Below are 15,399 nucleotides of genomic sequence, written 5' to 3'. Positions count from 1 at the left end.
CCAGACTTTCCCTGTGATGTCTTTACTATGACTCATAAAAGTTTGGAATGGAGACGAGAGCCTTGCTTTTACATCCTTTCCACAGACAGTGGCGCAAAAGCAGTCACAGAAGAAAACAGTTTTCAGCAGAGCAAATATGTATTTTTTGGAATCTGGTTCTTAACGACAAGTTTTCATTTCTGAGGCCACCCCTCCCCCCCAGCAGCAATTAGCATCTGAGAAGTGACATCATTGCTGACACCATCAGTCCAGGAACTCATGCTGGGGCTCTGGCCCCTGCAGCTACCTCCATGCCCCAGGGAAGACGCATTAGCTCAGGCTTGGCACTCGCGTCTCTTTTCTCAGCGCAGGGGGCTGCCGGTCCAGTCAGGATAACCTCAGGCTCCTGAAGGCCTCCCTAACTCCTGAACACAACCCAAACCAAACGTTTTCCCAGGGCTAGAAAGCTCAAGCTGCCTTTTCCCTCCCATCCTCACGAGCCTCTAACGCTTCATAGATCCCATCGGGGAGGAACCACCTGAGCTGAAAGGCTGCAAGGAGGAGGCCAGCAGCTACCTTGACTGCAGGCACTGGAAACTTCCCAAGGAAGCCTCCTGTCATGCCATTTTCTGGACATTTTGCTGTCTGAGGCTTTGGAGGAGCACATGAGGGCTTGAGAGCTTCCCCCAACCACTTTGTGCCAACGCTCCTCTTTGCTTTTAACACTTGTCTCAGGCTGGGGGCAGTTTTGGGATTGGATTTGCCTGCTTCCATGGAATAACTATCTGGGAAATGTTGGAGAAAGATGAGTACCAGCCCCAAAGTCAGTTCATTCATTTTCTACAGAAAAAGGAAGAGCATTCTTTTTGCAGGAAGGATTCAGATTAAATCCTCTGTCCCTTGCAGTATTTAAGCAAAACCGATCTTGAGCAGGCTGTGGCAGGGAGCCCCACTCACACTTGGATCCCTTTCTGGTTTCTCCCTCTTGCAAATTGACCTTCTCTTTTGTCCTTCCTTCCTTTAAAGGATGCTAAGCAATGACAAGGTACTTCTAACAAGACGACTTCATTTAAGATTGTATTATGATCAGCTGTCTCTCAGAAGTGGCCTTTCTTGTTCGCTGCGTCGCTTCCCTCTTCAGAGGGCCAAGAAAAGTAAGGACAAAAGGGCTACCTGCTTGTAGGATGGGGCAGTTACTGTCACTCCACAATTAAAAAACTACTAAAAATGCAAAGTAGTGTAGCATCAAGCTTGGAATACAAGACAGATTCGCAAGTTTGACTTACCTACCGAATAGTTTAACGTAATTCATATCTATCATTACCAAGAAATTACTACCTTTTAAGCCTGTATGAATTCAATGTTTAGTAAAACCAAACAAAAGCCATTCCAGTGATCCAGTTTTCACCTGTCCTTTGTAATCCTCACTAAAGAATCAAGCTCGCAACTTCTATTAAGACACAAGTGCCTTTCATATAACAAATACTTTCTATAGTGGAAAAATGTAATTATTACTTGGAATAGAAAGAGGGAGAATTCTTTGCTTGGAGCTCTGTAGCTAAAACAATAAACAGGCCCCTTTCCTCTTGCTCTTCTTTGCATGCAGCATTTCAAAACTATGTACAGTCAAATGGGGAAAAAAGAAAGAAAAAAAAAAGCCCTAACATCAAACTTCATTTGAGATCTACTGCTCATACTATTTTTCAGCTGAGGCAGACAGACAAAAGGATACTGGTTTCAAACTGGGATTAACCCACTGGCTCCACTCATGACCATAACCTAATAATTTTTATTTTCTCCTCCATAGGCAGTTCAGATGAGAAATGGGAGAAAGGACATCATGATTGTAACGGAGCTGGTAAGATATCACACCATGTCAAGTACCTTCACAGATGTCTGACCTCACAGATATTTCCAAAATATATGTTGCTCCTACTGCTATACTCCTTGCCCTATAAATACATATGGATAGATCTATGGCTGCTGCATTAAAAAAAAAAAAAAAAAAAAAAAAAAGAGAGAGAGAGAGAGAGAGAGACAAAAAATCAAAGGGAGTAATAATAAAGCTAAGACTTTTTTTCCTCTTGGATCAAAGACCTGACACAACTGGAAACACCAATCATTCAACTTTCTGAAGTTCTGACTATTCCATCAATTCCACTGAAAGTTTATTTTTGATAAAAAAAAAATAGACTGCTCTTCCTTAGTTGGAGAAGGATTAGGGACCTACAGGTTCCCTGAGTCAACTCAGTGTTGTCAGAAGTATATATATTTTCAGTCTATTATATTGTACCGTTTTTGGAACAAATTCAGCTGCTTTCTTCCTTACACACACTCACACATGCACGCATACATACATTGCCCCATTCATTAGCAAGGCACAAGACAAAATAAAAAGGAACTGTGTACTTGCAGCCAAGCAAAAGAAAATATTTCCTAGAGCCAAAATCAGTAACACACACACACTGCAAATGACCTGAACACAGCCACTTTACAGCAGGTATTTTGTACCCCACAGGTTATTACCTTCAGTAGATATTACAGTTGAGGAGCCAAGCATGTGCAGGTTACACTTACGTTTGCGGGGTCTTTTCAGTAGATTTTGATACACACCATTTACTTTTGCATGAGTTTTCCAGCTCCATACTGAAAGGATGGCAACCATCACTTCTAACATGAATTCTAATCACACAGATAATTTAATATTCTTATTTTTCAGGACCAGTGTCATGGGTTGCATAGCTAAGCTAAGACACAGCCCGAGGCGGGGCCCACTGCCCCTTCCCCACTGCCCCGAGGGTCCGACAGAGCTGGCTGACTGACAGATCTCTCTCACCAGCCCTGTCTCTGGGACACCAGCCCTGTCTCTGAGCAGGAGAAAAACCATGGGAGCTGCACTGCAAGCATGGGTGTCCAGGCCTAGCAACAGGGGAGGGCAAACCGAGTCAAAGAGTCTGCACAAGGAACTTGGGATCCTGGTGCCACTCCTGCTGCCCACTTTTTGCAACACAAATCTAAACACATCTAAAATTCAGTTTCAGCAGGATCTAAATAAATCGGCATGTAACGGTACAAAAGCACATCCCTATATTTATTTGTATCATTTATCCCCTTTCAGTAGGAACGGCTGGCTTTTCAAAGACTGCTTACAGTTCAGCACATGCATAGGCAAAACATGACTACTTTCACAGCCACACAGAGAGGCCAATGGGAAGATGAATAAGCTCTCCATCCCAGTAACCTGCCTCCACACTGGCTAAATTGAGTGCCTGGGGAAGGGCAAGGCAAACATACAGAGCTACTTTCCCCAAAATATTCTCCCTACCTCCAAATGTTTTTGACCCAAAGATGTCCTGAGCCAGAGTTAGTTGCTGTGTATTCCCTAATGACCTGTGGATTCCTTGTCAATGAACGTGCTTACCTCCCCCACACTTTTTTAGCACCCACTTGATCTGGTGGCGAGGAGTGTCACAGCCTGACCAGACGTAGTATGAAGCACCTCTTTCTTTTGTTTGCTTCCTACCATAGACAGCAGGATAGCAGAAAAAATTCATTGCCCCCGCTAAGTCCACTCAGCTGATTTACTAGACACCTTTCCCAGCTGCTTGAAAAACACATCTTTTGCGCCATCACTTGAAATACTGATCTTCATTTATTCCAAGAGATGTAGAAATCTCCTTTCTAAAGGCACACAGCGTCATTTCCTGGCACTGTGCAGGCAACAGCCTTTTGCATCCAACAACAGGACAACAAGTAAACAAGAGCAAAAATAACTGGGAAGCAAGCTGGCCTGCTGAATTCCCGCCACCTGCAAGACAAATGGAAAATGGACTCAGCAACCTCCTCTCCATTTGGAGTACTGGCCTGGATGCTCCTCTCCAGCGGGATCCCAGTGCTGGCTGCAAGTGCCACAGCATCAGGAACAGTCCCTGAGATATTAATGCAGCCAAACACAAGACTGGAAAATCAAGACTAAATCTAATCCAAAGCTTATCTCCTCCATGTACTTGCACCTTATTTTAGAATTTGTGCCTTTATTGGCCTGGTCTAACGATTCTGCCAAGCAGCCAGAGGCCCATAGATGACTGCTGGACCATGAGCCAACTGTGATAAGAAATTCAACACAGACCAACCCTTGCAAAAGAGATGCTTAAAAAAGGTTGAACATGACATACATTTGTTTCCTCTCTGCATCCTTTGATTACAAGTCCCATCTAAAAAAGAAACCTGCAAAAGGTAAGCCGGTGCACAACTGCCAGTCTTACGAATCATGAATTGCCACAATATTTCTCAATTAAGAGCAAAGATTTCATGAAAAATGGAGACTTAGGTGCAGAAAGGGGAAAATCCATGATCCACACGTACCAAAGCATTACAAAATGGTGCCTACTTAGTAATGAACTATCAGTTTGCCAACCAAGATAAAACCTTTGCTCATACAAATGTGAAGACACACCCTTTGAAAACATTACACTGGCTAGTACATACACTAATATACTACTAAGCCTCAGGCACCTTCCACATACGCGCCATGTCCTTCAAGTTCCACATAGAAAAACATAGCAAAACCCTGAGGGAAAAAAAGACTAAGGGAAAATCAGGTTGCCTGACTCCATAGCGATATATTTAAAAGGCAACCATAAAAACTATTACACAAAAAATTGTTATGACACACATTCAACTAAATTCAGCAGTAATCTAGACTGTGCTATTCCTAAAAAAAGCTTTTATCTACAAAACTGCAGAAACTTTGTAGGATTAAATACCTGTCCAGACACAATGCGATTGTCAAGAAAAGCAAATTAGGTCTTGAGAGTCCAAAAAAAGCATGTCTAGAAATAGAGACTGCATGTTCCTATATTCTTCGTGCTATTATGTGTATAACCAAACTACGTACGCTGTTGTAATGCGTCAGCAGTGCATTGCATTTGATTACACCTTTATTTCAAAACAATTGTGGATGAACACATATCTTTTTATGGGTTGGATTATTCCCTCATGATCAGCGCACAGAGATATTAAGATAAGCTTAATAATAGCAGTGCATTCTCATGTATATTAGTCCATGCTCTCCAATAACCCATGAAAAAAATCAGAGAGAAGGAAACCATTGGGAGGAGAAAGGGCTCTGGGGTAAGCTTTCCTTCATCTCACTTACACATGTAGATGCACTCACACACACATGTATCTCACACTACTAAATCATGGTTGTATGGCAACTGTCCTGGTTTCAGCTGGGATAGAGTTAATTTTCTTCTTAGTAGCTGGTATAGCGCTGTGTTTTGGATTTAGCATGAGAATAATGTTGATAACACACTGATGTTTTAGGTATTGCTGAGCAGTGCTTACACCAGTCAAGGACTTCTCAACTTCCCATGCTCTGCCAGGTGCACAAGAAGCTGGGAGGGGGCACAGCCAGGACAGCTGACCCAGACCGGCCAAAGGGCTATGCCATACTATATGATGTCATGCCTAGTAGATGAACTGGGGGAGCTGGCCGGGGAGCAGCGACTGCTGCTTGGGGATGCGCTGGGCATCAGTCGGCGGGTGGTGAGCAATTGTACAATGTATCACTTGCTTTGTATATTATTATTGTATTATTATTTTATTATTATTTTTATTATTATTATTACTACTACTATTCTATTTTATTTTACTTCAATTATTAAACTGTTCTTATCTCAACCCATGAGTTTTCTCCTTTTTACCCTTCTGGTTCTCTCCCCCATCCCACCAGTGGGGGGTAGTGACCGAGCAGCTGTGTGGTGCTTAGTTGCTGGCTAGGGTTAAACCATGACAGCAACATTAACAGAGGAATTTTTTTTTTTTTTTAATTATTACAGATAACCCATAGTTTATACACATTATTATTCTATAATAACGAAAACATATCTTCAAAACATGCTTCTCTTAAAATTAAAAGCAGAAAAAGAATAAGGCGTCAGAAATAAAAAAAAAAAAAAAAAGAACCAGCATTCATTTCCTAGTGGTATTTCTGCAAGCACGGACAATATATGCCCACATATACTGTAAGACAGCCTTCTGTGTGTAAGGCATCAATTATACTGAATATTGGTGTATTCAACTGCAACACAGCTATTTGCTCTTAGTGTTATAATGAAAAGCTTAAAGTCATAACAAGTTCAGAAAATAAATTCAAATGTCATCAACTACACATAGTTCAATGAAGAGGCAAATGGAAAACCTCACAAATAATAATAAAAAAAAATTAAACCCAAACTGGATGAGAAAATACAATCAATAAAATGAGGCCTTGCCCTCCCCTCCCGCTTCTTCCCTGGTGGTAATTTTCAAGTGTAAAGAATAATATTAAGGTAATAACAATAATGAGTTTGGCACTGGGTATTTTCCTGGAATTAATAAACCTTAGCTCAACCTACAATCCCCAACAACCAAAGCCAAATGTGAAACCCCAGGAAATGCCTTTTGCAAACACACAGAGGTTTGGGGGTTTTGGTTTTTCTCTTTCAGAAACTCGAATACAAGGCACATCAGGGCTTTTTCCACAGAAAGACCTGATGACATGATAAATACTACATAACATAGGGACACTGCTGAAATGCAAAGGTATAATCCATTATCTACTGCACTGGGATATCGAAAAGGTTTTTTTTATATATATATATTTTTTCTTTTTTTAAAACAAAAGCTTAGCAGTTCACTTGTAAGGCTTTACTTTAAGAGGTGCCGCTCTGCTTTATAGAGCAGCTTTTTAGTGCGATCCTCCTTTTTCCCTTGCTAAGTGGAAATCACTACGTTACTATTCTGCAGATGGTTACAGCCAGAAGTCAAGCGCAGGTTTTCTGGCCTCCTCCCAAAGGCAGGCTGCAAAAGTGCTGCCGGCTGGGAACGCGCCTGGCTCGGCATCCCCTGCAGCCTGCCTGGGCGGGGGGTCCGTGGAGACGGCCCAGAGAGGGGGTCCCCCGCTTGCTCCTGGAGCCTGCAACGGAGCCAGCTGAAACGCTTCTCCCCGCCTTGCTCAACGCCTCTGGTTTTGATGAAACGCCATAGGAAGCTCCCCCTCTGAAAAAAAAAAAAACAGATTTGGGGCCCGAGGGCCTCCTTCAGAGCAGGGGGTTTACGTGGCTGCTTCTGCTAATAGGAACACAGATTGATGCCAGCTGAACCCAGGGTTACGTCGCTGACTGTCAGCTGCTCCGGGAGGAGGGAGCCTGCCTTACCTAGTTCCCTAGAAGAAATCAAGGCTCTCCTAAGAGCTTTTCCATCATGTGTTTGAAGGAAGGGAAGGAGCAAAGAATGAGCAAGAAAAAGGGAGAGGTAATAGAAAGGAAAAAAAAAACGCTGGGACTTTCCTTTCACACCAGAAGAAACCAGGGAGTTCGCAAGAGAGTCAGAAAATCCCAGGGCCCCGGTGTCAAACCCGAGGAAAGGAAAGCTTGTGATTTCTTAAGCAGCGCTGGCCCCTCCTTGGATTTTCAGCTAAAAACTCTTCACACCCTTATTCATCTTTTTGACTGTGCAGCTGGGTTTTTTTAAGTCTCTCTACAGACAAAACTGCTGTTGACTTCAGAGAGGCTACACCTGAAGTATGACTGCAGGATCATGCCTTGTGCTTAGTAAGATTAATTAAAGAGGCTTTTGTTTTTATTTATAGATCCTATCAGCATCACAGGAGAAATCTGAACAACTAGGTGAAAGAGAGCAATTGCCACCACTTCCAGCCACACAGCATCATGACTACAACATCCCACAGGACTAAGCAGCGTAAATACATACATATATATGTATACATGTATATCATACATATAATGTAAAAATATATGTATTTGTTTATATATAGTGTAAACATATATATATATTTGTTTACAACTCTATTGGATTTTCCACTCGGGGTATCATCTATCTTCTGGCACCATCTTGAGCTGCCTGTCTTAAAAGTGACCAAAAGAAACTCCTGCTAGAACAGAATTGACCTTTCATACCAGAAACTCGATAAACTTTAAGCTTCAAGTTACAACAAAAACAAACCCCCATTTCTTGCTGTAATGAAAGCCACTGAAAGCCGCGCAAATCAATTCTTACTTAAGTCTTTTGCAGAGGATGTCAAAGTTCGGACAATTTTAAGCCTCATCCTAAGAACATAGGAGACAACGCCCGTCCCATAGATTTTTCACCTCAAACGTTGACAAGTCTCTCTCCACTGAGTTTAAGAGCAAAATATGATAATGAAGAGAGACACTGGGACACAGGAAAGTCACTCATGATCTTTCTGTAGGGACAGCATAGCCTTTAAATAAGCACATCCAAGACCAAGTGTATTGAGCTTGCTATATACTGAGCTCTACCCTCTGCGAAGGGTTTTTCCATTTCTCCTAGCAATGCAGTTTATCAAGGTAACAGTCTAGACTGGGGTGGCCGGATCTCGGCAACTGAGGCAGCTGAATCCCTTTTCCAAATCCCTCTCCCATGGCCAGCACTGATGCGACCATGGCAGTGGCTCCTGGCTCTGCACAGCGCCTGAAGACGCGCAAGGGGAAGCAGCTCGGCCAGTGAGCTATGGGCCACACAGGGACCAAAATGGGGTGGGCAGCTACCGCCTGAGGCCCAGGGAGCCCTCCTCCACCCCCTCGAGGAAGTCTCATGATTTCAGTGCTTTCGATATCCTTTTCCCCCCCCTCACCTGGATCAAAACCAGGACCCCCGCTGGTGCCCAGCCATGGTGAAACCCCACCTTGGGTGGTACACCAGCAGGTAGGGTGGGATTCACCATAAACAGGCTTTGCTATAGCAGAGGCTGCCTTCTAGCCTCTACAAAAAGTACATCTCACATGACTGTATTCATCTACACAGCTGTTCTTCCTTTAGAAAACCATTCCCCTTGCAGCCTCAAGGGAAGAGCAGGGCTAGGCAGTCAAATAAAACCTCCCTTAATAATCTGAGCCACACAAAGCATCCCAAGCTATTCCTCAAAACCACTATGTATATACACATAAGCAGTCAAATTAAGAGTCATGATGAGCTACTTCCAGGACAAACACTTTCCACATCACGTAACCCAGAGCACAGCCCCACCTGATCAGCATAAAACTTCTCAGTGTATCTGGTCACATATGTTATTCCACGACCATCAAGTCCTTAAAAACAGAGATGTTTGGTAACAGCTTACTAATCGCAAGCTGTTCTAAAACAACCAATGATCTTCCCCCTTCCCAAATCCTCACAAAAATTTACACCACATTTTTGTACTGCAAAATAAATTTCTACTCTGCCTAACCTCACCTGAAAGAAACAGGCAGATCATCAAAAGTCCTGTCTTCTTGAATCTGAAGTTTCTGCTGCTTTCTGTGGAAACGCTTGGGGTGATCCCCCACTGCAACTCATTGTTTCCCTGCAAGTAGCTTAAGATTGCAAAAACTTGGATTTTTAAAGCTAGTTGGAGTTAGCTGCATTTCGTTTTGCAAGGCCGGACTCATTTAGGCTTCTGGAACCTTATACACTATCAACCTTCAATGAGATTTCTAAGTGTTAAGCTGCTCCTGAAAACAGGGTTTAGCAATCAAACTCACATAGGCTCTTCCAACGCTGAGCAGAACAAGATCTGAAGTCCTGCAGAACCACGGCTTCTGAATCATTTATTCCAATTGGTACTTTGCCAAAAGACTTTAGGGAATTTTCATTCTATTCATCAAGTTAATTTGTTGGGAAAAGTAACAAAGACTTCTTTCAGATATACATGATAAATCAGAGTATAGGAGAAAAATTTACAAGACTCCGATCAGTACTAATTACACAACTAAACCCAGTCTCCAATATCCAGTCCCTGAACGTGGGAGTGATGCATGAATCCCAAGTGGAAAGTTTGGATCAAAAGTCTAGCTTTCAATTCCTACCTGCTAAGAGCAGGGGGATATTAGATGGCTCTAACAGCCCCTGGCCTGAAAAAGGTGCTGCTCCTTACTTATCCCTAGGGAAGCATAAATGTTGAGGTTTTCATGGAGCATTCACAGAAAAAGAAAATTAAAATAAACAATGAAGTCAGATAGCTTGAACTGCACGTATTTTTTCTTCCCAATTAAGAAATTGGACAATTTTACTCCAGGGATACAAAACTTTTTGGTGCACTCTGGAGCAAAAGTTAGGCATTAGATTTGCAAAAATGGAGAGGCAGCATGTGGTGTGGTTACTGCCATGCTACTCATATTCCCAAGCCCTGGCTATAAAAGCTCTCCTGGCAAAAGGGTTCAAATCCCCTCACCTAAGTGATATATGGCTTGGGCAATCTTCCAGACGCACTTGTATCAGCACAAGGGGTCACAGCTTCCACGCTACTTGGCACCATTCCCCTCTGACCCTCTGGCAGATTGGTTTACAGGAGCAAGTCCAACTCACTCCACGCAGAATCAGCTGGATTAAATCAAACCACTAATTTAAAAGGTTTCTGCTAACCAGCTGGATGTGAATCGAGACTGATCACATTAACTTGTCTGCCAGTGGATCCAGAGGGGCAGTAACTGCTGGAAAAAGAGACATAATGGATACCCAGAACCTAAATTTTCTTCTAGTGGCACAGCTGGATCCAAAAGACGGCACGTGTCTTTGGCTTTTGTGCCCTATCAGTATCCTGCCCCTGCCAGCCTTAAGACTCTTAGAAAGTATGAGCAGTATGGGGAACTGGTGTAAGAGAATTTCCAATTTGGAAAAAATTAAACTCTGCCTGTGTCTGCGGCTCTTCTGGGCAACGCTAGTCAAGAGATGCCAGCAAGCGCTCTGGGAGTGAGGAAGAAAGAGTTCATATCTAAATTGCATGACCTCCCTGCTAACCCAGAAAGAGATGGTACCGCATTACTTGTCAGAAGAAAAAACCCAGAGCCCATAAGCAACATGACTCCGGTTATTGGCAATATTCAACAGCAAAGTTTCAGGTACACGCTCACGAAGGAATCACGGGAAATTACTGCGCCTGAGGAAACCATGACCTCACTGTTCACTCTGCCCTGGCTCAGCCCCGCTAACTTCACTCAGCTGTTGCTTGCGAAAGCTGCTGTGAGAAGCAGCAGGAATGTTACACACAGCTGGCCTGGGATGCTGGGAACCTGTCCGAAATTTAGGAACAATCCACGGCTGGAAATGATGGTCAGCAATGGGATTTCCTGACCTACTCTATCTGTAACCAACACTGAAATGGGGTTAGCTGACAGATTCCCGCCAGCCCTTGCAGGGCAGTGAGATTAATGGTATACATATTGGGTTATTGCTGTTGTTTTTACTATTATTATGTTACATATGCTATTTTTATACTATTGCTATAAAATCTCATGCCATAGCTGAGCTGATTTAATAAAGATATAGCTCTGCCCTACACCACATTAACTACCACTGCCAGCAAGCTTAGAGTGCTCTTTCTGCAGCCATACTGAAAATACCCCTCTGCGCTCAACAGCAGCTAACAAACAGTTAGCAAAGCGCCTATTGCTGACAAGCATTTTCAGCAAAACATCACAAGCCAGGAGGCAATTCCAATAGATGTGAAACAGCATAGAAATTAGTAGCAATAGCTTTTTATTCTTTTTCCAGACTCAGCACACAGCAGCACTCCGCATTCTTCTATAGGAAAGTGGTATCACCTCTGTTAAGTGGATTTTTCAGACTCTGAAGTAGGATGCTGTCCTGAAGCTGAATTAAGATTATGGGACAATAAACTTAAAGATTTTAAAAAAAAAAAAAAAAAAAAAAAAAATCTACTCTAGGCAGAAGAGGGGACTAAAATTTCTTTGTCAACATAGTAAAGAAAAAGATCTGAGCGGACAGGTGAGGTGTCTTTCTCCCTCTCTCTTTTTTCTTTTTTAAAGAGAACATGACTAAATCTTTCTGTATTTCAAAAGGAACATTTTTCTTAGTGGACGCATTTTGAAATTCACTGCAGTGCAGTACGTCCATACACCTGTAAAACAACCCACTCTCACAGAGTGAGAGCTTGAAACTTTGCACAGGAGTTGTATCAATGTCCAGTCTTCACCAATCTCGGAAAAACACACCCAGCCTCAGCCCAGCCCTGAAAGGACTTTGTTGTTTTAGCTGAATGTGTTTTGTTTTTTTTAAATAAGCAATGCAAATTGCAATTGGCTTCTCCTTTCAACAGTTTAACCCTACCAAATTTAGGAGTTGAAAAATAAGTTTCATAACGAAAGTGTTGTCATGCCCAATAAGAGTTACAATAACTGGTATAACTGTAAGACAGTAAATGTAAATACAAAGGAAAAGAATATGCACACTAAGCTACCAGAGATGAAACGCACACCTGTATCCCAAGTCTTCAGGCATTTCACCAGTTAACAGATTTGGTATTTTATAGTTACATGCCCATTTCTCCAGAAAAGTCCCCCTGTATTTAAAAAGGGCAGAGGGATGCTTTGAGTGCAGAAGGACAGTGACACCTTGGTGAAGACAGCCCCTTCAAAGGGTACTAGTGGTGAGAGAGCTGAAAGTGCTACAGGGAGCGCAGGCAGGAACGAGAAGTCAGCCTGTGCCACAAACTGTGCCTCTCAAGAGAAGGACTGTCTGTCAGCAGCTATGGAAAGAAAACTCTGGGCTTTGTCCACAGAGGGGAGGGGAGGACTGGCTGCAGCACAACAGGAAAATCAGACAGTGGAATAGGTGGAGCCTCCTAAATATCAGTCGGCAAATGCTTTTTCACCTCACAGAGACGCAGCAAAGCCTTGCCAGGTATCACAGAATACCAGGTTGGAAGGGACCTCAGGTATCATCTGGTCCAACCTTTCTGGGCAAAAGCACCATCTAGACAAGATGGCCCAGCACCCTGTCCAGACGAATCTCAAAAGTGTCCAGTGTTGGGCAATCCACCGCTTCTCTGGGGAGATTATTGCAATGGCTGATTGTTCTCTAGGTAGTGCCTCTATCCAACATGTCTCATGAAATCTCAGTCTCCAGAAAGGAGAGAGGGGCTAGCTCCACTCAGACCCTTCAGGGAATGCTACCATCATCATCCCTGAGCTAGGTCACCCCGTTTCTTTTCAAACACAAGCACAAGATGTGGCATTTTGTCTCAATAACTCTGTTGAAAAACAAACAAACAAACCAGCATTAAACTTTTGCACTGTCAGGTCTCATGGTAACCAATCCATAGAAAGAAACAAAACTGCACTGAATCTGCTAGAAATGTCCCCAGTGGGGACACAGGGAAAACACACAGGGGCCTCACAGCATCTTGAAAGGACTCCAGAGACAGGTTACGAAAGCCCACCACGCAGTCATCATTCTCAGAGTCACCTTGCAGAAAAAGGATCAAGCAATCACATGGAAGAGACCGTTCTCTTCCACTCTAGTGTTATTTATTGAAAGGCAGTTGCTGCTGAAAGTTTCCCACAACAAGAGGCTCTTTTGATTTCAAAATTACTCCACTAAGGGAAATCTTAGGAGCCACCATTTTTATTCTGGCTTTATGTTCTGGATTTTTGCCTGGGCAATGTTCATCCAGAAACAAAATCTATTTAAAGTACGTGCACAGTACATATTATGCATAGATGTCAAGGGATGGGAGTAGGTTATGAAACATGGAGGCTGTGATATTTTACAAAAAAAAAAAAAAAAAAAATTATTCAAAGAGCTTAGGGAAAACATAACACTGTAATTGAGGCTATGAGGTCATAATCCAGTTTCCCAACTGGACAAATAGTGAGGCCAAAAATATATTAGTTTGTCCTAAAGCAAAAGCTGACTGAGAGGAAGTAAAATAGCCCTACACAACCCTGTGAATCGGTTTTTCAAAACTGTTACTAAAATAATGATCAGAAAAAAACCCCAAACCCTATCAAATCAATCACAAGAACAGTGGAATAATAGCAGACTATACCCTGATCCTGTTTGCAAGACCTAAGGAAGAAGGAAGCCTACATGCTTCCTTGATGTGTGCTGCATTTTTTTTAAGCTTTTTTTTTTTTTTTTTTAAGAACTGCTAGCTTCTATTAGCAGAAGACACACTGAGTAGTGAGATAACCTTACAACAATGTCATCTGCTTCCAGAAACTGCTCCTTCTAGGCAGCATTCAGCACAGATGTTTCAAGTCTGCTACAAGAGACCCAGGCTCAAGGTAAAATACCAAGGGAAACAGCACATCATCTTCAGCTTGTTCCCTCACAGTGTTGGCCAATGAGAACAACGAATGCAATTGGTGTTCCAGTTCATCCGTGTGTGTAAAATATTCAACATGTAAGCACAGAAGAAAAAAAAAAAACCAAACACAACAGCCTTTTAAAAGAACATGCATCAAGTTTTGTTTCTTTTCCAGTGCAAAGGAATGGAAACCCTCCCACTGACTTCAATGGGAGCTGGGCCAGACCCTGAAAGTCTTCACATAAAACTTCCATTAAGGAGAAATTGCGTATTGGCGCAAGGCTTTTCTATTTTATCCCCTGCTTTTTTCCTCTTGATAAACTGTACACTTGCAGTACATAATGTCTGAAAATTAAGCTTATAATACAAAGACAACTTTCTGAGGCTTCTAACTGTATTAAACATAATAGTCAAAACTGAACACTAAGAGAATTAACATGTATAAGAAATTATCGTATTTTGTTTTATTATGTAATGAGTTAATTTAAGAGGTTTATAACAACCAAAATCTATCATAAAACATGACAAATAATGGCAAAATGTCATTGTTTCAATGGACCGAGGTAAGCCCATGCTTCGCAACAGTTGTACTACTGTTTATAATATTGCTCTTATGGCTTACAAAGCAAAGCAAAGCTCTAGCAGAGAGACAAACAACTGTGAAAAGCAGGAACAGACAGACAGAATGTTGTTATGATAGTACAGCTCCCATTTTGCACAATTATTCTCACATTACTCACATTCAGACAGCTTTCGTGGCCATCAGTTTGCAAAAAGTTCAATTCAGTGTTTGTATTTCAACAACTTTATCTCTAAATGAACTCATACTAATGAAAACATCCAAGTATTTCAATCTAAATGTGAAGAGACTAAAACTCAAAATATTCATCTGACTCCATGCAGGTGAAATTAAAAGCACTTTTGAGCTCTTGGATCTACTGACGTGCCCTGGCCACAACCCAAACTTGCACCAGGACATGAGCAAAGAACAGCCTTATATCTTGGTTTCAATGAGGAGAAAACCTAGGAGCCCAGGTCAGGAGACGACCAGGACTGCTGAGTGCAGTGTGGCAGCGCTCAAACTAGAGGCACCCTTTGTATTTCAGCACCATTTGGTACTCAACCAGTTTCCAAATCAGTCTCCCTCTACTTCTTAATACCTTAATACCTCAACCAAACAGTCATTCTTTTTCATTAGTGCACCCCAAATAACAGTGCCGTGTCTTCTACAGAAATACAAAGGGTGTAATTTACACAGATCAAACCCACAAAAGAAAAAGACTCAGTAAAGAGACTGGAAGAAATTC

The 15,399-nt window shown here is 42.3% G+C and overlaps 1 protein-coding gene across 1 annotated transcript in view; it reads right to left on the bottom strand.

The window, feature by feature from the left end:
• The window catches only part of ITGA9 (integrin subunit alpha 9), a gene marked incomplete at both ends in the record, with an annotated part of 229,450 nt that overhangs the window by 64,183 nt on the left and 149,868 nt on the right, over positions 1-15,399 (bottom strand). The window lies entirely within an intron of this gene.

The sequence above is a fragment of the Platalea leucorodia genome, assembly GCF_965183815.1.
Source record: "Platalea leucorodia genome assembly, chromosome: 1".
NCBI classification, from domain to species: domain Eukaryota; kingdom Metazoa; phylum Chordata; class Aves; order Pelecaniformes; family Threskiornithidae; genus Platalea; species Platalea leucorodia.
Note: the sequence above shows the minus strand (reverse complement) of the source record. Positions and strands in the feature narration are given on the sequence as shown.